The 27,402-nt window shown below is 31.9% G+C and overlaps 1 protein-coding gene across 2 annotated transcripts in view; it reads left to right on the top strand.

The window, feature by feature from the left end:
• Nucleotides 1-357: 357 nt before the first annotated feature.
• LOC127734975 (limbic system-associated membrane protein-like) overlaps nucleotides 358-27,402 on the top strand; it is a 57,269-nt gene continuing 30,224 nt past the window's right edge. The window contains exon 1 of one of the 2 annotated variants that reach the window (XM_052245029.1): nucleotides 358-694. The gene's annotated coding sequence lies outside the window, so the exon portion shown is untranslated. Of the gene's footprint in view, nucleotides 695-23,969; nucleotides 24,113-27,402 lie in introns of those variants that run through there. The other variant, XM_052245028.1, reaches the window with a different exon arrangement.

Below are 27,402 nucleotides of genomic sequence, written 5' to 3'. Positions count from 1 at the left end.
TTGTCCGACCTTATTAAAACATGGCATCATGGTTTACGTCTAGAGTTATATTTTTTATAACGCTTGTATAACAAACGAAACAAAAGCTAGTTTGGTATGGATATAATTATATAGCTTATCTTTTTTGTAACACCCCAAATTTTAAATACTTCTTCTTTTTTATTGTTGTTTTTAAATTTTTATAATGTTCACTTTTCACTCTGATCCTTGACAAATGCTTTTATAATTTCGTGTAGGTAGTAATCTGGTCCGTATGTTTACAGCATCGATTTCACATAATACAAATTGACAAGATTACATGATGATTGCTATCGGAGCAATCGGAGTTTTTCAATATCTCCCAATGTCATCCGAAATGAACACATTGAGATGTTTGATGCGCAATGTGATCAGCACAGAAAGACGACAGGTAGATCGTTATCAAAGATTTGCCTGATAAAATCACATTGAGAAAAAACTATCAAAGAATTGCACAATGCAGTATGGATAATTACTGAAGTTTTAAACGCTTTTTATCTTAAGAGCTTTAATCTTTAAGACAACTGAAAGGAAAAAAATCAATTAGCGGTCGACGATTTTTTAGTAGCAGTTGGACTTATAAGATTTTATCATCGTCAGTTGCACCTAATTTGATATACTCTTGGGAAGTTAAAGTCCTCTTTGGAAGTTATAATCTTGCTCTAGGGCATTAAAGGTAGGTCGCAATTATTTTAGTATTTTGTTTCAGATATAAAAATGTAGTTTTAAAATATAAAACTTACCTAAATTACTCTCCTATTATATGGCTGTTAAAGTAAACAATTTTCGTAAATGATTTCTTATCTTTCACTTTGAACTTGAACTTTTAAACCTATTGTTTTTCTGTATTTCTGGTTGCAGTTTCAATGTTGTACAACCTACTTTTATTCATACGAAGTTCTGAACCTCTGATTTGGTATAGTTACAGTCAAGCACCTGTTATCTGATTTAAAGATTCATTAATCATACATATCCTTTCAAGTTAATAAAATGCAACCGAATGGACAAACTCTATGCTAACAGACAGTAGTTTCACAGAACAATTAGGAAATAAATTTAAGTTGTGTTCCGGGGATTGAATTATACTGATGTTATGGATATTAATTTGAACACAAATAGATGTTTTAATTTGCAAAGACAGGAGTAAAAATATACAGACACAATTACATGCAAACCATGGAGAAAGTTTAACAGACTAAAGACTTTATTGGGAATTCCCAAAAGTATACGAAAGATATTTTCAATAAAAAATGTCAACTGAGGTAAATTTAATAGTTCTAAACAAGCAAAACAATCTAGACTAATTTGACAAGTTTAATCCGTTGTAAATACATTTTCCCAAATGGCGACTTAAAGAGTTAATTAAAAAAATGTTTATATCAAATCGAGTCAGAAGAATTAGATGTAAATATATTTTTGTTTAACAATTCACTGTCTCGAAAGTATGACAAATCTGCTATTTTTTAAGTCCCTGAACTTTTATTCATTTGTTTTTTCCCTATTTAAACAGAATTGACATATACTCGTCATACATACATTAATCTGAAATTGAAGAGATAGAATTATACATATAAAATTAAAAATTAAGGTTGTACTTGATTAATTTGGTCCCTTTTGGTCATATAGGTCTTTATCAGTTTCTGTTCCTATACATGCTTGGCTTTCAAATATTCGACTTTGAATATATCTGATGAGGGTAAATCCAGAAAAACGCTTCGGACGCATAATACCTCTAAAGTGTTATTTTTAATTTGTTTGGGGGCAAGAAACAGGTAAGTTTGAACTTGTTTTACAGATTTCAGACATGTCAATTTCATAATCATCAAAATATATTTTGATAAAGGAAGCAATTTGTAAAATCATATCGCATTCTTTATTGTCAATCGAAATATTTATATTGTTGTGTGCAAAGTTGTACGAGTTGTGCAAAATTAATTTCAAACATGGTGAATTTGAAGGGTAGACACTTTTTACAACGCTTGTCTGTAGCTTTATAACTTTACCATTCAAAGTGCTTCACGTACACTATTTAATGGACAAATGAAAAAATAAACTCTCCGACAGTGTCGTGGTCCCTTAGAGGGGAGGGGTAATAGCATTTCTGTCGACTCGGAGTCAAAATTTTGTGCCTGAATGGGTTTATATGTCTTCAAGCCTTACGGTCTGGTACAAAGTAGCGTGTATTCATATTGCATTAACCGTTCAAAATATGAATGTCATTTTTATCGAAGGACGTTATTTAAACAGCCACCAATCAATCAGCAAATTAACACACTTCTGTTAATGTCAACTAATGCAGGATTCTTAAGTTCTATTTAACAGCACAAAAAGCATTCAAAAAATTATCAATAGTATGTTGTTTTTTTAAATCGTTTCAATTATTAATATATCATTTACTGGTATTTACTTTTTAAATCTACCTTGCTATTATTTAGCACCAAAAAGGTACTCATTAAATGTAACGTTTTTACATGATACTGCAAAATGTTTACCTTTTAAACGTATTTATATATTTTAACAGTATTTAAAAAAAAAATATATTACATGATCATATAAATGCAAAGTTACAGAATATTGGACTCCACCTAACGCACCATCTAACGCATTTTGACAATTATTCGAGATTGGTGGTCGAAACCAAATGTTGAAAATCCAAAATATCATAGAATGTAGAACAACAAAACAAAACAATTGTATATATAAAGACATATGTAACTTGATTGTACACTTCCTGTTAAAGGTCGCTAGTTATCCCCGGGCAGAGCTTACACAACCAATAGAAACTTACTTATTCGCCGTTTCTGCTTAATATACACAATTTTATTGTATGAAATGTTAGAAACAAATAAACCATTGTAGTGAAAAAACAAGTATTTGATGCGTTAAATAGCATGCAGCGATGTTTAGATTAACAGTGTAATTTGTAGATAACTATTATGTCTATGATAGTTCATTAAAGTATATATTGATACCATATAAGCTCTCTATATCTAAACTTATCAATTGAAAGGTTTGTGATCTACTCTAACACTCTATAAGGCATAACTTATGGAATTCTTAAAAGAGAGGAAAACAATAGAAATAAGTCATAACTCTTTTTAATTATGAACATGTAATTCCATTGTTTTGGTTACAGACTCAAAGAAAAAGAATTATCTTTTAACAACTGGGGCGCATATTAGTACCAATTAAATGAATGATTACGTCTGATAGTCTAACCACTCGCCCGACATCACCAAACTATAAGAAGTGCAACACGGCTAAAATGGCTAGATTGTACAAAAATGTCGTGGATGTCTTGAGTCCAACTTAGTCAATTTCTATGCCAATAGAAACATAAAATTGCCACTTAAAGTACATTTCTACATCTTATGATCTTACATCTCAAATTATAACAAGTGTACTACAGAAAGAACTTATTTCATGTTATATTAATACGTTGCTCATAAATTTATTGTTATTCTTATAAATGAGAAATAATGATTATTTTTAACGCCAGCTTTTTACGACCATTTTCTTTGACAAGAATCGTAAAATCAACTTCATCATTTCCTGTAGTGTATTATAAGTCAGGAAGAAAAACTGGCTGTTCTTTTGTTAACCACTACGAAATGGATCTCCATCGTAAATTAAAATAACATTTAATAATATCTTGATACAGAAACATCTGTTTGGAGTCGGTAAGAAAATTCAAGCACAGTGAGATTTAAGTTGCAGTGCTTCGGTATTGACATAATTTATAACAAACTTATTTAAATTTCCGCGTTTATGAGTAAAGAAATAATTAGGAAACTAAGTTTAATTCCACCTAGCAAAAGCTTTACCATAGACGAATTTAGCTATTTGTTTAATGTCCCTATTTGTCATAAAGCTGCTAGTGGTTTTACATTTTTGAACACCCCAGCTTTGTACTGTTTATTAGGTTGGAGAGTTCTTGATGGACGATAATCATAGAAAGGCGCTTTGAACGTACGAAGTTTTCTATGTTGTGTTTTGTGTACTGTTGTTTGTCTTTTTGTCTTTTTGTCGTTTTTCGTTAATTTTGTAATGGTATATTTCGCTTCTCTTTCAAAGTTTCATACCTAATTATAATCAAGACAGTCACGACAAGTGTTTATTTACCCTGTTATTTGATATTTCATCATAGCTCTCTCCCCTCAACCTGTCCAAAATTCCATTTTGTCGTCATTTTCAGCATAAGTATGAACCGAAATAAAATTTGCATGGTAATGTATCTAACTTCATTTCATTTTTAGTCTTTAAGCGTACCTCTCTCCCCTCAACCTGTCCAAAATTCCATTTTTTCGTCATTTTCAGCATCAGTATGAACCGAAATAAAATTTGCATGGTAATGTATATAACGTAATTTCATTTTTAGTCTTTAAGCGTAACCTCATCATCAGCAAGTTATAAGTTATTATAAAAAAAGAAGATGTGGTATGATTGCCAATAAGACAACTCTCCACAAGAGGCCAAATGATACCGAAATTAACAACTATAGGTCACCGTACGGCCTTCAACAATGAGCAAAGCCCACACCGCACAGTCAGCTATAAAAGGCCCCGAAATGACAAAGTAAAACAATTCATGCATGTTTTGAAAAAGTATGACCGTTTAAAATTTTGGAATAAACTTTGTCTGAAGTATAAACTAGTAAAACGAAATTCAATATTGGTTTACTGTCTATCGATACAGAATGGCATATTTTGCAATCTTTCTGATTTGTAATGGTATTCACTTTACGTGAAGTATAATTTAAGCGAACTTTACCATGATTGTGGAGAAATTATCAACTTTGGAACCGAAATTTTCGAAATTATCTAGAAATTCTGCTTACTCCTAAATAAAAAAATCGAATGCATGCTAGATTTTAAAAAATGACAAAACTACTGCAAGACTATATTGAAGAAAAAGTTGAGAAGATTGGTGATTGTTTTAGTTTGGATATTTGCTTTTTAATACCAAGGCTTTGAAATAGAACCTAACCATTGCTGTGTCTGGAATTAATCAGGCGCCACGTAGCATATATCTAGATAAACACTGCGATTTTATACGGACTCATTGCATACAGTTGCACATGCTTTAGTAATTAAAAAGCAATTTAATTAGGAGTTTCTGTCTTGTAAACTTGATTGAGGGGTATCATATAATAAATTATGCATATGCATCTGCAGATTTCAATTTGTTTTAATGTTTGCTGTTATGTGCAAGAAAATGAAGAAGAAACGTAACAGTGCAAATGAATTCAATGAACAGTCTTTTATCAATTTACTTTTTATTAAACGTGAAATTAATATTTTAAGTTGTTGGGCTAAGATGCGAAATCCATTTCAGGTAGGCGGTAGTAGTAAAATTTTGTTCATTTGGTCAGTCCTTATTGTTAACTTGGACATGCATGATGGCGCATATAGAAGCTCGGACATTTACAAATGTACACATGTTAGGTTCAATTCTGGTTCAATTTCGGGTTGGCAAGTTCTATTCATTCATCTAATCATTTATTTAAGGAAAAATCTATAGATTTCTTTTCTCATCACAGCAGCTTTAAACGTTAAGGCGACAGTAGTTTGCCGATGTTCAAATCTCGTAAACCGATTAGGAAGAGACAGATCAAGGTAACAAACATTAACTGAGGGAATTGCATGAACTCCAAAAGGAGCGAGAGCGGGTGCGTCGACAAAGTAAACATTTCCTACTATTTATACATCACCCGCCATGCGAATTCACACTCAGTTAAAAAGTCACAATCGAGAATAGGACATTATCGGTAAAATTAAAGAACAGACGACTTAACTGGTATCTAAAGATCTAAGATCGCGAAAACATGTCGCTAGTGAGTTGAGACACCAACACATCGTATCGGTCAACCAATTGGTGATGGCGACCGTAAAACTCATGTAGTATCGATTTCAATTGTTCTTCATAACTCTGTTAGAGCAGTTTTTATGTAAGGAGCACACCCCTGATAATGAAGTCCGTATAGTCTTAACATGCACGAACGTAACGTATTTAGAAATGGGAAGTTGACATTGGAAAGTTGAAATCATTACGTTTGTCATAGATTCTAGATTGAAGTCGTCCATCTGTGTAAATATCGAGAAAAATATCAAGATATGAAGATGACCTTCTTCTTTCGGTAGTATGGCTATTTCAAGTTCACTGGGATATATGAGATATGAACACTTATAGAAATGTGGGTAATGAGCAAGAGAACATCATTAATATATATGAAAGTGAAATTAAAGATGCTTTTATTGATATGAATTCTGCTTCATATGAGTGCAAAATTAAATCGGCTAGTAACGGTGCACATAATACCCATTGGAATACCAATTGCCTGCTGAAATACTAGTAGCATGCAACCAAATTCAACAAATATGTTGTCGATAAAAAAGTCCAGCATTTTGATGATTTTATCTTCGTTGTATTTGTTGTGGAAATCAGGAATCTTCACAAAGTATGATATTTCATGACCTAAAACAAGGATTTTGTATATAAGTTTCCCGTTTTTGTAGAAAAAGCTCTAGCATGGGGAATTGTAGTGTAAGCGTAGATAAATCAAAAGTTTTGACATTACTGCAAAATTGTAAAAATCATGATTAAAGATTTCTAATTTTTTTAAGAATCCACATCTAATTGACACCGCAGGTTGAATATACCATATCTCGATATTTTACTCTGGAAAGAATGGTGGTCAGAACTTTAGAAAGATGTTTAGTCGAACATCTTGACGACCCGGCGTTCTTTATAAGGATTTTTGCGAAAAGAGGGAGATTTTCATTATCTTTTTATCGTGGATTCATGGGAGGTGTCCGTTGTTATTCTGTGGTTTACATGTTGTAATGTACTATTATATTATTCATTTACGTGTTTCTCTGTCCTGAGTGTTCTTGTGTTTATTTGTAATGTATTCCTGTCACGTAATGTTGTCATTTTAGCGGTATTTTTAACATTGCCACATAAGCGGGAGGTTTGGCTATCCATAAAACCAGGTTCAACCCACCATTTTTTCTAAAAATGTCCTGTACCAAGTCAGGAATATGGCAGTTGTTATCAAATAGTCCGTTTCTATGTATGTTGGCGTTTGTTTTTGTTGCAGTTCAGTCTTTCTGTTGTTCCGATGTTTTCCTCTTATAGTTGATGTGTTTCCCTCGGTTTTGGTTTGTGACCCGGATTTGTTTTCGCTTAATCGATTGTGACTATTAAACAGCGGTATACTACTGTTGCCTTTATTTATATTAATACCCATTGGCAAGTAGAGAATGACGGATATGTGATATTCTAAAACAGCTTTCTAATTTAATTATGTATATTTTTAAATCACACCATCCACAATTGTATGACGAACTAATAGTTTTCCTTCAGCGTTTCATAATTTGAGTTTCTCATTTCAAAGTCAATTAATGATATTCACCACGTTATCCATTTTTCAATTTATGTTTTTTCTTCATGTCACATGATTTTGTTTATATTGAGGAAAGAATAATTTAACCATGTAGCAAAGCTAATACACATTTCTAGTACTGTTGTTTACATCACTACTATAAACATACTATGGACCAATTATCATATTTTATTTAGTTTAGTGTATCACATACGTGTTGTTTAGCACTATGTTTCTGTTCGATGAATTAACAAAGCTGTGATCATTGAATTACAGCATAATGATCGGTTATACTGATTTTGTAACATAAGAATACAGATTATACATCCTTGGCTTTCAAATATTCGGCTTTGAGTGTTTCGGAAGAAGGTAAATTCAACGCTTCGAACGTATGAAATTTATTTCATGTTGTTTTCCTTTTTATTCTAATTGATCCCCTGAAAAGTTTAAAAGGAATCGGCAAAGATGGAAGGAAATATGTGATTTTAAAATTAAATCCAAGTTTAAATTGAAAAGAGACAAAATCATCAAACTAATTCCTTTTTTTTCGAATTTTAACTTGACATGTAAAATGAATTGAAATTCTGCAATAATTTAATAAATCACAACGTTTCCTTGTTAGAATTTGAAAGATTTGCGTGATAAATAAATATTAAAAGTGTCAGCATTTTCATTCTATAGCACATGGCATTCAGGGTTCTGTTACAATAGTGATCAGAATTATTTTAACTGTACAAAGTCATCTTGTGGAAATTTCAAATATAATCAATCATAAGGGGCAAATATAACAGCAATAACTGCATCCAGGGGAAGAAAAAATATGCTCAATAGCTTATCAAGTGATAAAATAATATAAAATTTGTTAAACAAGAAGTTGTCGACATGGGAATGCTCTCCTTAAGCAAGTATTTCATTTTTGTTTACAATAATAGCGAATTTGAGTAATTTGACATGTATGTTAAATTCGTATTGGCTTAGAGTTTGTGCTGAGACTTCGTAATGATATATTCTTTTTACTTGCACAAAAGAAAGATATTATATTTCTTAAATGTAGTATATATCTGTTTTTTATCTTGTAATGGTTGTCGACTGATTTTCAAATATTGACAGAACAACTGTGAAGGAACGGATCTATAATTTAGCTGATTAATTGATTCTAAGATTATGTTAGTACCTCATGCAAATATTCATTTTAATTTCTATATTTTTTTTCAATTTCATTGTAGAAAATGCAAATGTGTAATGTATAAAAAGTAAAATAACAAAAATACCGAACTCCGAGGAAAATTCTAACGGAAACAATCAGACGAATGGATAACAACTGTCATATTCCTGACTTGGTACAGGCATTTTCTTATGTAGCAAATGGTGGATTAAACCTGGTTTTATAGCTAGCTAAACCTCTCACTTGTATGATGATTTAAAATTAAATACGGAAATAGAAACACATCAAAATAATGGACGTCATGATACTATTATATAAACCTATTTAAACCAGTTTATGGTTATTTGGTTGTTTCTAAAACACGTGCTGTGTTAAATCATACATGTTTTATTGTTACTTGTAGAGCATAGATTTGGTCAATGCAACTTGCAAAAATAATACTTGTTTATCCTTACAAAATTATGTTATACATAACAAGAAGTAACACATTGTCGTAGTCGGCATCCGTTCCTCCTTTTATGTTGTTATCAACTTTTTTCTTTTTCTAAAGAACTCTTTGTTGCTTTACTTCGAACCATCACAACTGACATCTTACCATTGGGTATATGGAAAATTGACGTCTAAATTAATTTTTTTAATCTGTATAGTGTTTTAGTAGCCCAAATCTGAAACTTCTTGTCTGTAGTAAATATAAAGTTTGATTGCCAATGAGACAACTTTCCACCAAAGTTCAAATGAAGTTGATGCAAGCAATTACAAATGTAAAGGCAGCCGTACGGCCTTTAACAATGAGAAAAAAAACCCCATACCGTATAGTAGGCCATAAAAGGCCCCGACATGAAAAATATGAAACATTTCAATTAAGAAATTTAATGCCATAACAAAACAATTTACTAAAAACAATATTTGAGAGACATGAGCCAACGACATCCACTGATATTACTACAAGCTCTTGACTTGGGACAGCACATAAAGAATGTGGCGGGATTAAACATGTTTGAAGGCGCCAACCCTCCCGTAATCTCACACAGAGGTGTAACGGCACAACATAAGAACAAACTATAAAAATCAGTTGAAATGGGCTCAATTCATCAGGTCGATACAAAGCAAAAAAACAAAAAACAAAATACACCCAACAAAAACACACACCGGACGTGACAGGGCATTCACACATCCCTCATAACAAAAAAGACACAAAGTACATTTCTCAGATAACTCGCAGTTACAGACAACTAGTTCAAAGCTAACAACAATTAACAAAAAAATCATGTATATAAGACTAAAATATCAACCAGTACACATCCAACATACAATGGATTTAGTGTGAGGACGTCATATATAGTCAGAGAAAAACAGTTTATTTAGTTGAGTGTGCGGCGAAAATATTTGTTTATGTAAGATATTGTAAATATGTTAAGAGTAATCACAGGCAGTCTGATGTGTGTAATTTTTCATGAAAATGTACAGCTATTCTTTAACTCTATATTTATTTTTGAAGCGTTTAAACATAACTTTCCTTTTTCCTTTCCTCTGACCCCCCCCCCCCCTTTTTTTATATAAGTGTAAAATTTGATAACAGTGGAAATGAACTTCCTGATACTACTGATATTTTTATCCGCCTGTTACGGAGATGATACGACATACGTGTATAATGAAAAGCAGACTGTAACAAACCCCAACAAAATTTGAGATTTTTATGCGATAGATATCAGACACCCTGGAGAATACAAATTATTGCAGAAAGTTTATTTACATAATTGTGCTTTATTTGAAACACGACGATATTGTTTACAAGAAATCATACTAAATTATCAAGGGATGGAATAATATCTTTTGAAATCGCCGACTTATATATATAGTGTATTGCTGTTATTTTTAAATAAAGTATTAGTCATGTCAAGGAAGAAAACATTCACTAAGAAACAACAGACCATCCCTATTTACCAATCATATAGAAGATGAAGATAGAAAAACATATTATCTTTTAAACATTTTTTGGGGAAATGGAAAAAAAGAAAACAGCTACATTTCTTCACATAAAATGCACATAAACTTAAAATATGAAATTCAAAGTAAGGTTCTATGCAAGTTTCGAAGTTGTCAGTTTGTTCATATTTGTTGCTAACTGCAGTCAGTATCATACATTATTTTCATATCATTTACTGTTGGAGGGCTATTGCCTATTTGTAAGTTGTGTTTGTGCTTCGGGTCTGTCTAATGAGTAAAGCCCTTTCCAGCTGATTTTATTGACCACAATGTTCTTATGTTGTGCTGTTACACCAGGTTTCCATTAGACAGGGTTGAGCTCTCAAAAACATGTTAAACCACGCTACATTTTTTGTGTCATGTCACATGACAGGAACCTGTAATTCAGTGGTTGTCGCCTATATTTTTGTTTTTGTACGCATTAAGTCATATCGGGACCATTCATAGCTTACGAGGGGTTTCTGTTGAAGGCCGGACAGGTGTTTACATTCGTATCCTTTGGTCTATGGTGGGTAGCTGTCTCATTGCCAATCATATCACATTTATTTATTTTTATACATTAGTACTGCTTAATGTTTTCTGCTATTTGTCAGGAGTTTTCCTGCCTTGATGTTCTTTGTCCCAATTCGACTAACGAATTTTATTTGCTCTCTTGGTATAGCCTTGCTTTTCTTTCTTAATTTTCCGCAGAAAACATTTACATGCTATAAATCTGAAATAAAAATTACAATCATAAACCAGTTTAACCTTGTTAATACGTTTTGTTTTATAATAGTGATTGAAGCTGTATAAGACCGAGTTCACATTGAGCTAAACTCAGTGTATTGTAAGTGTACTCAACACTTAAACTAAACAATATTATGTTCCCATTGATAAACATCAATGTTTACATGTAGTTTAAAACAGGTTTTGACTACACGCAGTCGATAGTCAATGTAGGCCTTGTGTTGGTTAAGTGTTCATTACACTCGATATTAAGAACGTCGATTTTATTATGAATATTTAAAGAAATTACATATATTGAATAAAAATTATTATAATACTACAATGAATTCAGTTATTTACCTATTTATATGACAAAAACTAAAAAAAAAGGCTCAGTTAAAAATATGATTGAATTTAATAGCTTTAGTGGACCCTTTGATTTTCAGTGGGAGGGAGATTTTTTGCTGATAGAATATTCATTTTACACCAGTTGATAGTACGGCTTATTTATTAAGGGCGAAAATTATTTTCACTTTTTGTACACAACTATTTCTTGCAAAGTCCTGCATTTTGTAGGGCAGAATATTCATTTTAATCATGTCTTGGACAAGGTTGCTTTTTACAGTTAGTACCAGTCCAGACTATTCATTTCCAAAATAGCTCATGGGTGACTGGGGAATAGAAAAACGGTCACTTAGGTATTCTTCTGATTGGTCGTAAAACCATTGCCGGAGTGGGGCATCATTTTGGATGTGCGGGATGTACAAGTACGCAGCCACGTCCGGTCATAAAAGGACATTACAGCCGATGTCTCGTGTAGAGAGAGTGCCACGCACTCTGCAAGTTGAAAAAATCCTTTGCAACAGCTCTTTGAGGGGCCCGTAAGTGGTCTGTTACAAGGCAAAATTTCTGTCCCTATCCAATATACTCTCATATTCCAATGGCAGTCCAAAATTGCCCCGATCGTTATCTCGGCCTTCATTACAGGATCTACTTGTATTTATTGTGAACTTTTCTCGTCCTGAACATGCATGAAATATATTCCACTGTACGTTAAGCAACCAAAAAACAATCAAACAATCAATCAATAATTTTTTTTAATTCTTTTTTTGCCTATTGTTACGCTGTTTAGCGTGCGTAATCGTGACATCTTTAGAACTCTCAAAGTTCTCCAAATCAGTAGAACGATCTTCTTAAGAGTACCGACTGGGACAAACCATTTTTTTCATTACTAAAATAAAAAAAAAACATTTTTTTTTCAAGAACATACAGGAACATTTTTAAACTCAATGTTGAATCCGTCCTATATTTTCAATGGGGTCAAATTTTTTTTCGCTTCTCTCCTGAAACAATTTTTTTTTTCTTTAAAAAAATTGGATTTAGACAATTTATTTACTCCACCTTCAAACAAAATAGAAAAAAAGCATTGGTCTGCGCCTAATTGATACAAAAGTTTACAGAGAACTTTTTAATTCAATTCTAATAGTATGTAATGTAATGAACAAATTTAATGTGAAACCAGTGTTAATTTCACGAAACTAATTGTAAACAATGCAAGTTTACAGTACGCGAGGTTTGGTGTGAACACGGCCTAAGACATAGTAATCTCAGATTGAAGAAAAAACATATTCATAACAACATAAACGGTACCAATTTTTCTGCACCAGATGCGCATTTTGACAATCAATGTCTCTTCAGTGATGCTCAGGGCCAAAATATTTGAAAATCCAAAGCTTATTAAAACATGAAGAGCTATAACCCAATCAGGACAAAAAAGTATAGCCAAAGTTGAGCAAGGAATCAGAGCTTTGCATGAGGGAGATACATTCCTTAATTTTAAATAATTTCCAAAACTTTGTAACAGCAAATTTTAATAACACAAAATCCGTATTTTCATGCGAGTACCGAAGTACTGGCTACTGGGCTGGTGATGCCCTCGGGGACTATCAGTCCACCATACTGTTTTATGGTCTTAACACGTAAAACTTATTGTTATATACCAGTTTTAGACTTTTGACAACTTAATATAATATTGAATAGAAACAATAAAACCTATTTGAGTCGTGCAGTATATACGCACGATGCATGCTTCATTGCGCACGATACCAACACGATCACAAAACAAGGTGCTTAATTAGAACATCCAAAATCACCTTATTAAGTTGTTATTATGTCTGTGGGAAATTTGATTTTTGTACAATTTCAAAGTTCAAAAAATATAAATTTTGGCTAACATGCATCATCTAAATCATGGTAATACTAATGTATTGGCTACTTGACCAATGGTACTCTTGATGACAACTACTAGAACAAGCGCCGTTTTAGTTTTAGTAATGAAAACAAACAAAGCAGAAACACAGTTACCGATGTCCTAAAATCCTATACCAAACGAGAGATATAAATTGTATGATGCCGATTTCAAGGCGCACACAAGTTTGGAAAGCTAAATGCATGAAACGTATTGAGAATCTACCATCGCCAGCTGTTGTTGTACAACAATTTGTAAGTTTAATTATTTTGACAATGGTTTTCTTGAAATTTTCTAAAATAGTCTAGTCTCAAGAGTAGAATGTGATAATAGCTATTCAGACTCTTAGACCTAACAAGCAGTTGAACTCTTATTTGTACATTGTACTTACACATCTAAAATAATGACAAGTTTTTCTTTCATACAATGTAATGCCACTCGCGCCTCCGTAGTCTGGAATGTGTGATAAAACTTAAAAATGGAGTCATAGATTTAACCGATAACTTAATAGTTTTAACGGATAAAACCTCCAATAAAAGACAGATTATAATATTAAGTTATTTTTGGAAATTACTGATACATGTTATGCATATAATCTGAAATCACCAAAACACTTTATGAAGTCGGTATTGTCATAAAAAAAGGGGGAGGGGGTAAAAATTCATAGTTGAGTTAACTTCTAAATGTACTGAATCGTGTATTAAATCAACTGTATCCACACAATGTTATTTTGGTTCACAGCCGAACATATCAGAAGTGAATGGGATATATAAAGAAAATAAATACAGGATAAACGTCAACAAGAACATAATATTAAACAAATATAAGTAATATTTATTTGAAGAAAATGTCTATAAAATAATCGTAGAAAAATAAGATAAAATGTAGCAAATTCGTTTGGATCAATCTTAGATATTTTAATGATTATCCTTTCATTCAACACTTCTTTCTTGAAATTTGATATAATTGCTAAAAGGTCAAATTTAGGATGGTAAGTCAGCACAAGCGTGACTTTTGTTGACTTTATACTTTTTCACTTTATACTGGAAAAGTTCACCTCGGGTTGTGTTGTTTTATCTTCTGTAACCCCGGTTTCTTCGGTGTCTTCGAAGTTCTTGCAATCGCTTTGTAAATTTTGTAAACGGGGTAGGTAATGCTTTTGGTGCAGTGTTTTGGATGTACTAATGTTTGTTTGTGGGCTTACAATACAGATATGTTATTATAATTCCATTCCTCTCTTGTATAGCAGTGTCAAGGAATGTGATCTTAGATGCAGAGATTTCATAAGTGAATTTAATTGAGGGACGGGTGTTATTGGCATGCTGAATGAACACATTAAGGTCCATGTTCAGTATTATCCCACTTCATGCCCTTGTCGTCAATGAATCTTTTTAACTTTTTTTATTCGAGCGTCACTGATGAGTCTTTTGTAAACAAAACCCTCGTCTGGCGTACACAATTTCAATCCTTGTATCTATGATAAGTTTATTTACAACCACTTGGTCGATGCTACTGCTGATGGAGTTTTTCTTCCCGATGGTATCACCAGCCTAGCAGTCAACATTTCTGTGTCGACATGAATTATCATTGATATGGTCATAATTAAATTAACTGTTTACAAAACTACTGTTTACAAAACTTTGAATTTCGATTTACTAAGGCTTTTCTACCTCAGGAATAGATTACCTTAGCTGTATTGGGCAAACATTTTAGGAATTTTGGGTCCTCAATGCTCTGCAACTTCGTACTTTATTTGGCCATTTTAACTTTTTTAGAATCGAGTGTCACTGATGATAGGTACCAGGCTTATAATTTGATACGCCATATGCGCATTTCGTCTACATAAGACTCATCAGTGACGCTCAGATCAAAATAAAGCCAAACAAGTATAAAGTTGAAGAGCATTGAGGAGTCTTTTGAAGACGAAACGCGCGTCTGGCGTACAAAGATCATTCCTGGTATCTATGATGAGTTTATTCGGAACCAAGAGAGAGAAAAAGGCGTTACAACCCTAGATAAAGCCGACGAGGAAAGGCATTACTCGACTGAAGAAATCTATATTTTATATAGCTTAGTTGGCCGAGTGGTCTAGGGCGCTGGACACAGTGAAGGCGGTGTTTCCATGATATCACAGAAGCAAGGGTTCCAATCCCGCTGAGGGAAGAACAAACATTTGCAAATTTGCAGATCTAACAATGTTGTGCTAAATTTAAGACGAATTCATTATTTAGATAGTACTATAATAACATATGCTTTAGCGAGGGGAAAATGCTAAGGTGAGCCCGCTCCCAATAGAAACTCGATTTTTCTTCGTAAAATGTTATTCTATTCGAGTAAAATAGTTAAACTACAGTTCATTTTTGTCAGGTTGAAATTAAAAGTCGTAGATATTGCAATTTAACCTTAATTTGTTAAAATTCAAAACAATGTTACGATTCTGAACAACACTTACAGATTATGAGTTGAGAACTAAATTAATGTTTTCCAATATTTTTCACTTGTTCAAATAACATGTCAAAACCACACGACGCTTTTATTATATTTTTCCGAAAGAAACCATTTAATGAATATAATAGATATCGTGAGTGTAAGATTTTTTTTCCAAGAAAAACATATCAATATTTATTTGAAAGAAAAAATACTTTTATTTCTTTTTACAATATCGTTAGTCTGTAATAATCCAAACCATTGTTGTTTTTCATTCAATGTGTTGCCTTCATTACATTTTGAGAATGGATAAATTGTTTGGTTTTTGTATTTATAAGGAGGAAGTCGTCACATGATGGGCATCTATTTGCAACTTGTGCAAAATTGCTTGTTTCTTTATAATGATAAATACACCACTTTTTACATGTTTATTTACTATCTAAATTTATTTATTTCAGAAAGATTTTGACAAAAGTCATCAAAAAGTATTATTAAAATTCTATCTTTATTTCCAACGTTTCCATTTCGTAGAAACCTTTTAAAACATAAGCGATTACTATTCATGAGCACAATTGAATAAAATGTAAATGAAACAAATACAAATATTTATAATTTTATAGATATACATGACCATCATTTGTCAAATGGATATAGGCTTGAATACAACTGCACTGCATATTCTCTAGAGAATTTAAATGACGGGAGTACATAAATTTATTATTGATCATTGTAAACATGCCCAATTTGACCTTATCAGAATGTTTGCATGTGAACAAAGCAGGACGATTAGTATCATGAATATTCCAAAGCGGGAATGTTAATGCAATTTAGAAAATATGTTAAATAATTCATTTATAGGAACAGATGTTTGCTCAGTGAGAGCAAGGCGTACGACATGCCGTTTTTATATTTCTTCAATTTCACAATATCTAATAAAGTAATGTAATATATTTTGTATTCTTTAAGAGATATCTTATTCAATTTGAAGTTTATAATAACTCAATAAATTTATAAAATATCTTATTTGTTTTTATAAGATATCTGATTTAATATAAAAGATATCTTATTTAGTTTATAAGATATCTCAATTAGATTATAAGATATCGAATTTGGTTATTAAATTTTCATTAAGAACTAAAATATCTTTAAAAAATATATAAGATATCTTATATAGTTTAAAAGATATCTTTTAAGATAAACAGACTTCTTTTTAACAAAATAAAATATCTTTATTTAAGATATTTAAGATATTTTATTTACTTGATAAGACATCTTGAAAACGGAATAATATAAAAACGACTTGGCATAAAGGCACGATACTCGATACTAAATGAGTATAAACTTATAAAAATAAAAAGAAGTAGTATGATTGCAAATGAGACTGACAACTCTCCACTAGAGACCAACTTACGTAGAAGTTAATGAGCTACTGTTTTGTTTAGGGGTCATTAAGTGGTAACATGAAATTTAAATAAAAAATGAAAACAACACGTTATAAATTTCATGTGTCTGAAAAGGACGGTTCTCTTAAAGATTTTGTATACGAGGTCACGTCAATGGAAGAGGTTAGATAAGAGTAACAATGTGTTTAATTTGCAAATAAAGGGAAGCAATCTTAAAAGTAATATCTCCATTCATAAAAAGTTATAAATAGAAACAAACCATAGGTTGCGATCCTTTTCCTTGTTTTGTTTTGTTATTTTATTTATTTTTTAGTGACCAAACGGTTAATCTCTCCATTTAAAACGGTTATCCACACTGCTACCACTGTTGGCTATCGAGTAGAACCAACGATAATTAGAGCATACCTTTTGTATGATTCATTTTTGCTAGTATCAGATATACCCCTGACGACATTAGACCGGTGAGATTTATCTAATTTGCAACATTATATTATGGTTTATGCAAAATGATAGCATGCAATAATTGATTTTTTTGTTCGGGAATTTTTCATTGTTTTAGACTAAAACTTATCAAAGATAACAGAATTTTAATTGAGTACACCAGACGGACTTTTCGTTTAATAAAATTCACCAGCAACGCTCGAATCAAATCATGTGACAGGCCAAATCAAGTGCATAGCTTGAGAGCATTTAACTAAAAAATCCCCAAAACGTTATGCCAAACCTTGCCAAGGCCATCTATTCTGGGAAGGGGGGGAGGGGGTAGAAAAATCGAAGTGTTTCGATTAATTCAACATTAATTTGTGTAAACAGTAAATTTCCAGAAAATTACAGAATTAATGATATTTCATCTCAACACAGGAGTACTGACTGCAGGGCTGGTGATTCTTCGAACAGTAGTTTCACCGACCAGCTGGTTGTAAAAACTCAATAATGATATCAATAATCAGGTTTAATTTGAAACGAAAAATGCGTTTTTCGTCAATATAAAGCTCACTAATGGCACTCGAATTTAAACAGCTGGAAGTCCAAGTCAGTTACGAAGTTTAAGAGCATTTAAAATTGATATCTCATGTCCACACATGAGTTAATGAACATGATATTCAATTACATTTAATGGTAACATGATATATCATTTCATAATAGCATGTGTATGCCTACAATCAGGCACCATCTAACAGAAAGTTTAGTGCAAAACCAATCATGATACATGTTATATCTTAAAAATCAATGTCCATCAAATTGCATCACACTAAAAACATACAACCGTTGGATAAAAAGTAAAATAACAAATATACCGAACTCCGAGGAAAATTTTAAACGGAAAGTCCCTAAGCAAAAAGTAAAAGCACAAAAATACTGAACTCCGAGGAAAATTCAAAAAGGAAAATCCCTAATCAAATTGCAAAATCAAAAGCTCAAACACTTGGATAATTGAGCAAGTTTGAAAACCTCCATTGATGAACTGTTAGTCCCCGGGGTATCAGTAGCCTTTACTTCGGTACTGGCATGATATTACGGATATTGCTTTATTGAAATTTAATCTGAACTGATTTTTTAGGCGATCCACAAGATGTGTTTCATTCATATTTAGTTTATCTGTAAATCAAGCACTGTTAATAAACTTCACTTGTTGCAGTCAATCGAGACGTTCCATATTGATTGAACCTTTCCCCTTATTTGAGTGTGCTAAACAGTATACATTTAAATATCTGGAAATGAACTGAACATATTTTATTTGATAGCAACAACATAAAGGTACATGCACCATATCGATGTTCACCCAACAGCTCATACGTCAAGATAATAAAACAAAACCAATGTGAAATTAACAGGAATTGTACGAATACCAAACAGAGAGAGTTTACCTGCGTGAACATGGTAAGAAACTCTGCTATGCGTAGATTTTTATTAGAAAACTGAAAATTTTTGGCAAAGACGATTTCGGAAAATCATTTCAATTCTAACAAGACTTTGCGTTTTTTTATAGTTAAGACAGGTCAAACTATGTTCATATAAAAAAAAATCATATCATTCAGCCAACAAGTCATTAACTAGCTCGTGATTTCTAAAAAAGAATTTATCATAAAAAAAACCTAAAAAATTAAACATTTAGTTTAAAAAAAAATAGAACTTAGATGTAAGATGCGAATACTGATTTATCATCACTACCGAACAAACACAGAAAACAGTACAGCATTTTATTTTTTCTCTAGTAAAACATCACGCCAAAATCTAGTCCAAATAATAATGACGTCTTGAAAGGCTATTTTATTTTTTTGCTTTGACGGATTCCTGCGACGTCATAACTCTGAAGCCATTTTTTTGGTTGGATTTTGAGAGGGAATTTCTCTCTCTACTTTGAGACCCAATTTAGTCATAAAATTTTCATTGACGGCTAGAAATTTCTGCAAATATACAGACTCTTACCTTTTATGTGTTTGTTTGTGCAAACTATTTCCAATAATTTCCCGAAGTAATGATAAAATAAGTTACAATTCCATCCGAAGCGGACGATAACCTACTGCTTTTTTTAAAACGTTTAGCTGATTTCCCAAGATACTTCACTTTTGGAGAGTATAAAATTATTTGTTGCACCAAACACGGTAAAATTTGACAGACCCGAATTTCCGGAACGTTTGTTTTTATATTATCCGGAAATTCAGGTCCGTCAAATTTTACCGAGCTTGGTTCAAAAATATATTTTATACTCACCTAAAGTGAAGCGTCTATCCTATAGGGAAAAAAGTTGTATTACATTTTCCCAGCTTTAGGTTGGCCTTTTGTGTTCCCAAGGCAGGTGAAGGAAGTCAACTTAGGAGCGCTGTGATTGGATGTAAGGGTACAATATATATATTTTTTTATTTATCTATGAATAACTGCAGTGTGTATATTTACAATATAAATTTTGAAACCTATTGAATATTTTCTTGAGAATTATTCGAAAAGACTTCCAAAATTTCATAAAGTTGATGTGAAATGACGGTGGGCATGGATAACATAAACAAGCTCCGTTAAAAGTTGGTCATGATCCTATTTGACTTCAATTTCTAAAACAAAATAATAAAGTACTAATACCACTAAACTGTTTTGACAAGGTTTTTATTATAAAAAGTGGTAAATTTAGAAAATGTTAGTATTGTCGCCTATGGCAGAATAAATACTACCATTTTCCCTTCAGAAATCAGCTAAACTTCGGCGTTATGACGTCGCAGGAAGGCGTCAATGCAAAAAAAATAAAATAGCCTTCCAAGACGTCATAATTATTTGAACTAGCCAAAACCAAGCGCCACTCTGTATAAAAAAGGAGATATGGTATGATTGACAATAAGAAAACTATTTACCAAAGTTCAAATGAAGTGCAATTATTGGCAACCGTACTATCTTCTACAATGAGAAAAACCCATACCACATAGTCGGCTATAGAATGGCCCGACATGAAAATATAAAAACAATTCAATTGAGAAAACTAACGGCCTAATTTATAATAACAAAATAATTTACAAAAACAAAAATTTGACAGACATGAATCAACTGCGTTGTTGTTTCTTTTATCCCTGTAAGTACAACCTTTTAATGATAGGGAAGAATCTTACTGCAATATCCGTCAATCTTTGTGGTATTTTAGAGTCATTCACATATCCATGTCGTGCAGTTAATGACACGAAAATAAATTTAAATCAAATCAATATCAATTTGTTATTTTAAAAGTTACTTTATCAAATATAAAAAGTTTAAAATCAATCGTAGTTCATCAAGGTCTACGAAATTAAAATCATATGTATCATAAATGTTAATGATCAAAGCATCATTTGATAATTATGGAAGGAAATGTCTCATAAACTGTTATTTTGCAATAATGATGTGGTTTTCTGCCAGTTTTAATATTAAGAGAAAAACATCTAAAATACTACACAGTGGGCTGCAATAATTATATGAATGAAAATATGCAGCCTTTAACTACATCTGAATTAAAGTTTTCGAGAGCGTTGGTATCTCACTTTCTCTCATATGAACGAATGTATTATAGATAGTAACGACCCTTTAAAATACAATAATGTATATTCAAACAACAAAGATTGAAACCAGTCAAGAATATCGTTTTTGATTTTATTTTCTCGTGCGACAGTATCCAATCAACAGTGTGGCTACCTGAAGTAGCATAGTTTGTGACTACCTAACGTAGTACATTTATACTTTGTTTTCAAAGGTATGTACCGTCTTTTGCATTCTCGTTCATGTTAGTAGTCATACTGTTGGTAACTGGAGTGTGCATGATGATTCTTTTTTGACAAAAGGTCTAGAAAGGCAAATGGCTGCGTTTTTTTTGCGTATGCAAACTTTATTTACCACCAAATTTAGTGCGTATACCAAATCAGGGTACCTGTGCCATTTGTTTTTTTGTTGTTGTTTTTTTGTTTATATGTCTATTTTTTTGGGAGAGTCAGTCGTTTGCCGGTTGTTGGCGTGGTCTGTTGTACTTTCAAATATTTTAACTAGTTCCTTAGTTATTTATTATAAGTGTTAATCAAATTTTTTTCTAGGACCGTAACTGCTTTTGCCTACATAAGCAACCAGAAAAAAAATGGCGATGACCTAGCAGGCTAATAATGTTGGCAAACCCAGTGTCGTTCCTTTTGCATTCTTTGTTTTTCTCTCACTTCCGTTGTAAGTTAAAAACAGTCAATTTTAATAACAAGTAACTGATTTTTTCATACATGTAGACGAACTAATAAAGTTCTGGAAAAAAAATCAAATCATGTACTACTATCATACAATAAGAAAAGATTTATTAATAAAAACCATTAACAATGAATTTGATATTGTTGACGTCCGTTTTCATGTTCATATTCGATCATATTTTGTTTTTTCAAAATCATCATTGTACATGAAAAAGTGAACAAAAATTAACTCTAAAAGCTTTTAAGTGACTTCCTTCTGACGTACAAATTATGAGATTATGTCAATGTATGGAATATTAAGGAAAACATACACTTTCTGTCTTCATATAGCATAGTCATGGAATGTCTTGGAATATCAATCTTGATTTGAAAATGCATAACCGTTGAATAAAATGAATAGTGTCAATAGGTGAATTGATGTAAATAAACAGGCGATTTTTGGCAAACATCAATGAACCAGCAACACAACAAATAGTTTACAAATAGAAATAACTATATAACCCTCAAACACTGAAAATCGCAAAAAGGCACCAAAATTATAAAACAGCCAAAACCGTCTAAGGTTGTTTCTGCTTTAGGGATTTGTAACCATAGTTTGAAGAAAGATTTTATGAGAAAAATATTTGAGGCCATGATGCATAAATACGCAACGACATCGGTCGGAATGGGGAAATTAAATCCAGTAACTTGTGTAGGGAGAGTGTCACGCTTGATGTGGCCTGTTGTATGAATCGCTGTGTTGCTATTCATATTGGACATGTTTTAAGGTTAAAGAGTAAAATACACATTGCGAAAAATCTAAGTTAAAAATGCATAATTACTAGTACTTCGCTTTTACGTTTGAATATGGAAAACTTATTACTTATATTACTTTATAACCCACAAAAAATAAAACATGCGTGATAGTGCAAAACCCAAAAGGACATGAAATAGCAGCTTGAATCGTCTTGGATCATCTTTGGCCGAGGGAGGTGCAATCTAAGCTTTAATACAAATACCTTATTTTATGAAATAGATTTATAGACAAAATGTATCATTTTAATCATGCATGTCAATACAAAAGATAGAAAATGTTTACACAAGCAGCGGAACCAAACTAGTGGTAGTAACACATGCACATGTATGATATGATTTTGTACGCACAAGACGTGTTTCTGGAATAATCTTCATCCGGTTCTTTCGAGACAAAAAGTTAAGAAAGTCAAAAACTAAACAAAGTATGTTTGATATCACACAAGTCTTAAGGGCCAGAAAATCCAACATCGTGAATGGTCATCTTTGCCAAATGGAGTCGCAACCTTAGCTTTAAGATTTTTACCTATTTTTTGAATTAGTAGATATAACGTACGTTATGAATCAAGCCTCCACCTCAATGACTACTGGTCGCATAGTACCCATATAAGCAAAATTAAAACATATACATTCAGTTTCTGTGATTTTATCATCTCTGTAAAACTGGGGGTAATCAATTTGGTTGAAAAAATTCTATGTAGTACTGATGACATATTTCCCACTTTTCTTTAAATATTACAAAAGTTGGATACCAGCAGATGTCTTGTAACATTCAGATTATTATAAATAAAGTACGAAGGAAAAGAAAATGGACAAAACTAAATAGCGGACATGGGACGGATAGATAGTGAAAATTAATGGCGATAATACAGGTACATGTAACGACTGACACGCTCCGTAATTTTAAAAAAGAAGAGTTGAACAATAATTACTATACAGTTTTATTATACATCAAATAATACTATAATTGTGCTCTTTCTGTTTTTATGTGTCCATCGTAAAATACCGTTAACACCAAATATAAGTAGAGTCTTATAAATGTTTTATGATCATCCGTGCTCTGTTGGGATTTCTAAATGCACAAGTCTGCATTGTGTGACCTTTGTATGTTTCATTTAATTCGGATGATCACATTTGATATTTAAAGCTATCATATAAAACAGAAAATGTCAGCAGCAATACGAAACACATTATTGTATGGTAGTGGTCTGTAAACACTTAGGGAAAACATATGATAACTGTGAAATGGATAATCAATTCAACTTATTTTTAATTTGAAGGGATATACGTTAAGCCATTATGGTGAGTGCAGTGCTAAGTTTTCATTAAAGTTTCATTGTAGAATGTTCGAGAGATAAATTTTAGGTTTTGATTATGTCAAATCCAAACAATACTTTTGTTATTTTTTGTTGGTTATTTATTTTTTCAATACATTTGTATTTTCTTTAATATTTTATGAAAATTGGTTGCCGTTTAATTGATTTACATATCTTAAACAACTACATGTATACCAATTTTTTTTAGTTTTAAAATAACACAACTTTGCCCGTTTTGGGGTAGTCTGGTGGTATTTTGTATAACAAAAAGATGCGTTGATTGAATGTGTAAATACTTAGACATTAACAATTCACCAAAGAGTTAGTTTTGTAACGACTGTTTTTAATGATTAAATAATATATATATTAAAAGCCTTTGTCTGACTTGCCTATTCCTATCATACTACTGTGACATGCTGTATTTCACTTATAAAGATTTTGAAGAACAATATGTTTAATTTGTTATTAGTTTGATAGATTTGGTTAATAAATGTCCAAAAAAAAACAGGCTTCAGCTTTCCAAGGCAAAATTTAATTTACACTTGTCATATGGTTTTTTTATTTGGCCGTTTTAAATTTTTTTTAATTGAGCGTCACTGATGAGTCGTATGTAGACGAAACGTGCGTCGGGCGTACAAAGTTTCGGTCCTGGTATCTATGATGAGTTTATTTATTATGAAACAATAATAACATTGTTCATTACATATTTAAAATTTTCAATTTCATTATGTAAATTATAAAAGCCCTTTTTTGCCTCTAAAAAATCAGAACGAACAAATTAAGCGCTAAGCGTTCCTGGTGAAGGTTAATCAAAAAAAGTGTTCTGAACGTTTCGAAGTCGAAATATTTTATAGATATAACGTACGTTATAACAAAATATACAATAACAACAAAGACATGGCTTGATTTGTATACTTACACCAATTCAGTCAAGTTTATTGTAACAACTTTGGAGTAGATAAATATAGAATTAATAAATGATCAAAATATATTAAACATCATCGTTCATAACGGTAGACAGTTTAGCTGATTCTGTTAGGGATATTTTCGGTATATTAACACAGTTCAGTGTAATTTTGTGTAATTTTTGCTATATTAAAATGAACGTCAGTCTATTATTTTAAATCCTTACTATTAGATATGATTAACGTGACATTTTTATTTCATTTGGTTATCTATTTGTGCTTTAGCTGTTTTAACTTGTTTAAAATAAAGCGTCTCTTAAAAACTCCTTTTTATCCATCACTCAGGTTTTCTTGTATTTATAATTTCCCCAAGATGACAGTAAAATGTTGATACACTTTTTGTACAAAAATATATATTTCTGATTTTTGTGTAAGAAGGTATGATTTCTATATCTCAGCAGATAACATAAACAGAGTTTGCTTCAGTTACTGCAAGCAGTCTTTGATTATTTATTAATGTTTTAATTATACCCGTATTTTTGTCGTCTTCAATACGGATTGATGTGATTTGTCTGAATTAATTTGAATGCCTTCTTATGTGCAAGAATGATCAGTACTAATACAAAAATATTCTAATAAAAAGATACTGAAGCTATGTTAATAGATATGAAAATGGCTTTGAACTAGTTTTAATTTTACTGCGAGTGCTCTTATGATTCTACGATCTTGAACCTTCAGTTTATTGTCTTTTTTTTTCGTGTTTAGTGCCGATCTGATGTGTCAAAATTATTTCGACTGATTTTTATAGTTTGATCTTATGCTGTGTCGTTACAACCATGTTAGGGAGGGTTAAGCGCCCACAACATGTTTAATCCCGCCACATACTTTTTATGCCTGTCTCAAGTAAGGAGTCTGTAAATCTGTTATTGTCATTGGTTGCTGTGTGTTATTTGTTTTTTGCTTGTGGTTTAAGCATAAATCAGGCCCTTGGTTTTCTCTTTTGAATTGTTTCCCAGTTTGTTATGCCCGGACACTATATAACTTACTATACGATATGGGTTTTGTTCATCGTTGAAAGATGTGCAGTGCTCTATAGCTCTTCAATTTTTTAATAAGTTTGGGATTTTCAAATATTTTGGCCTCAAGCATCACAGAAGAGGCATTTATTTTCGAAATACGCATCTGGAGCAGTAAAATTGGTACATTTAATGTTGTAATACATTTTGTATATATAGTGATTTACATTCCCGTCCTTTATTTCTATAAGTATGGTGTAATGGGTTAAATCATCGTTAAGAATTTGCTAGAAGTTTCAGATACGAAAATGGTAAATTGTGTGTGCTATATAAGTCAGGGAGTATTTGCAGTTCTGTAGTTGTTAAGTTCAATTTTATTTTTGATGCCCACTCTTTTACCATTAGGATTTAATCTTATGAACTGTTTTTTCCTAGATTTGCTGAAACGAATAGGTTTCAACAGTATTTTCAAAATTTAGCGTTAACTCTGTAAAGGGAGCAAGTGACTTTAACAGAATTGATAGAATCATTTTCAATAAGATGAGGCTGTAAAAGTGTCTGAAAACAAAAGTCTGCAAATGTGGAAACTACATGTTAAGGGTTTCTTGAAAGTATGAATTGGAGTAATAAATCAGTTTTTATTTTTATTTACCAGAAATATAAAATAAGAAAAAATAGACGAAAAGGTTTTATCCAAGGATGTTTTGTGTACTGATTACACCAAGGGTTGATTTGGGTATAGACATATTGTCATCTCTTGACTTATCATATATTTTAAGGCTAAATATCTGCCACTATCCATAATACCCTGATTTTCCAGCGGCTGTCTCCATTTCCGCTCTTTAATCCAACCAAACCACTTTCCAGAACCTGTCTGATGGATTTACGTTAACGTGTTCTCTTCATGAATGTGTTTGAAAAAGTTTCTCCTGGACGTTAAGACTTAATTATCAACCAGTCAGTCAATTAAAGATGTTGAATTTGAAAATCTATTAAATAGATAAACCGCGAATATGGTTCCGTTTTAGAGTTGTATGCTTTTTGTTTGCATATCCAATAAGGTAACAGTTTGGTGGGTGTTTAAAATTGTAGGTTACATATGTTTTACAAAAATAAGATCAAGATCTGAGAAACTTTGCGCGTAAGCAAATTGTGCGCTTTTATTTTGAATAAGAATTTAGTATAAAATATATTTGCAGGATATAACTTGAATGCTGTTACACCTCTGTCTCAGGTTAGGGGATGGTTTAGCGCCCATAAACATGTATATTCCCACCACATTCTTTATATGCCTGTCCCAAACCACGAGCCTGTCATATGTGATTGTCGTTTGGTTTCCGACCGTCATAAATGTT

The sequence above is a fragment of the Mytilus californianus genome, unplaced genomic scaffold (assembly GCF_021869535.1).
Source record: "Mytilus californianus isolate M0D057914Y unplaced genomic scaffold, xbMytCali1.0.p SCAF_3, whole genome shotgun sequence".
NCBI lineage: Eukaryota > Metazoa > Mollusca > Bivalvia > Mytilida > Mytilidae > Mytilus > Mytilus californianus.
Note: the sequence above shows the minus strand (reverse complement) of the source record. Positions and strands in the feature narration are given on the sequence as shown.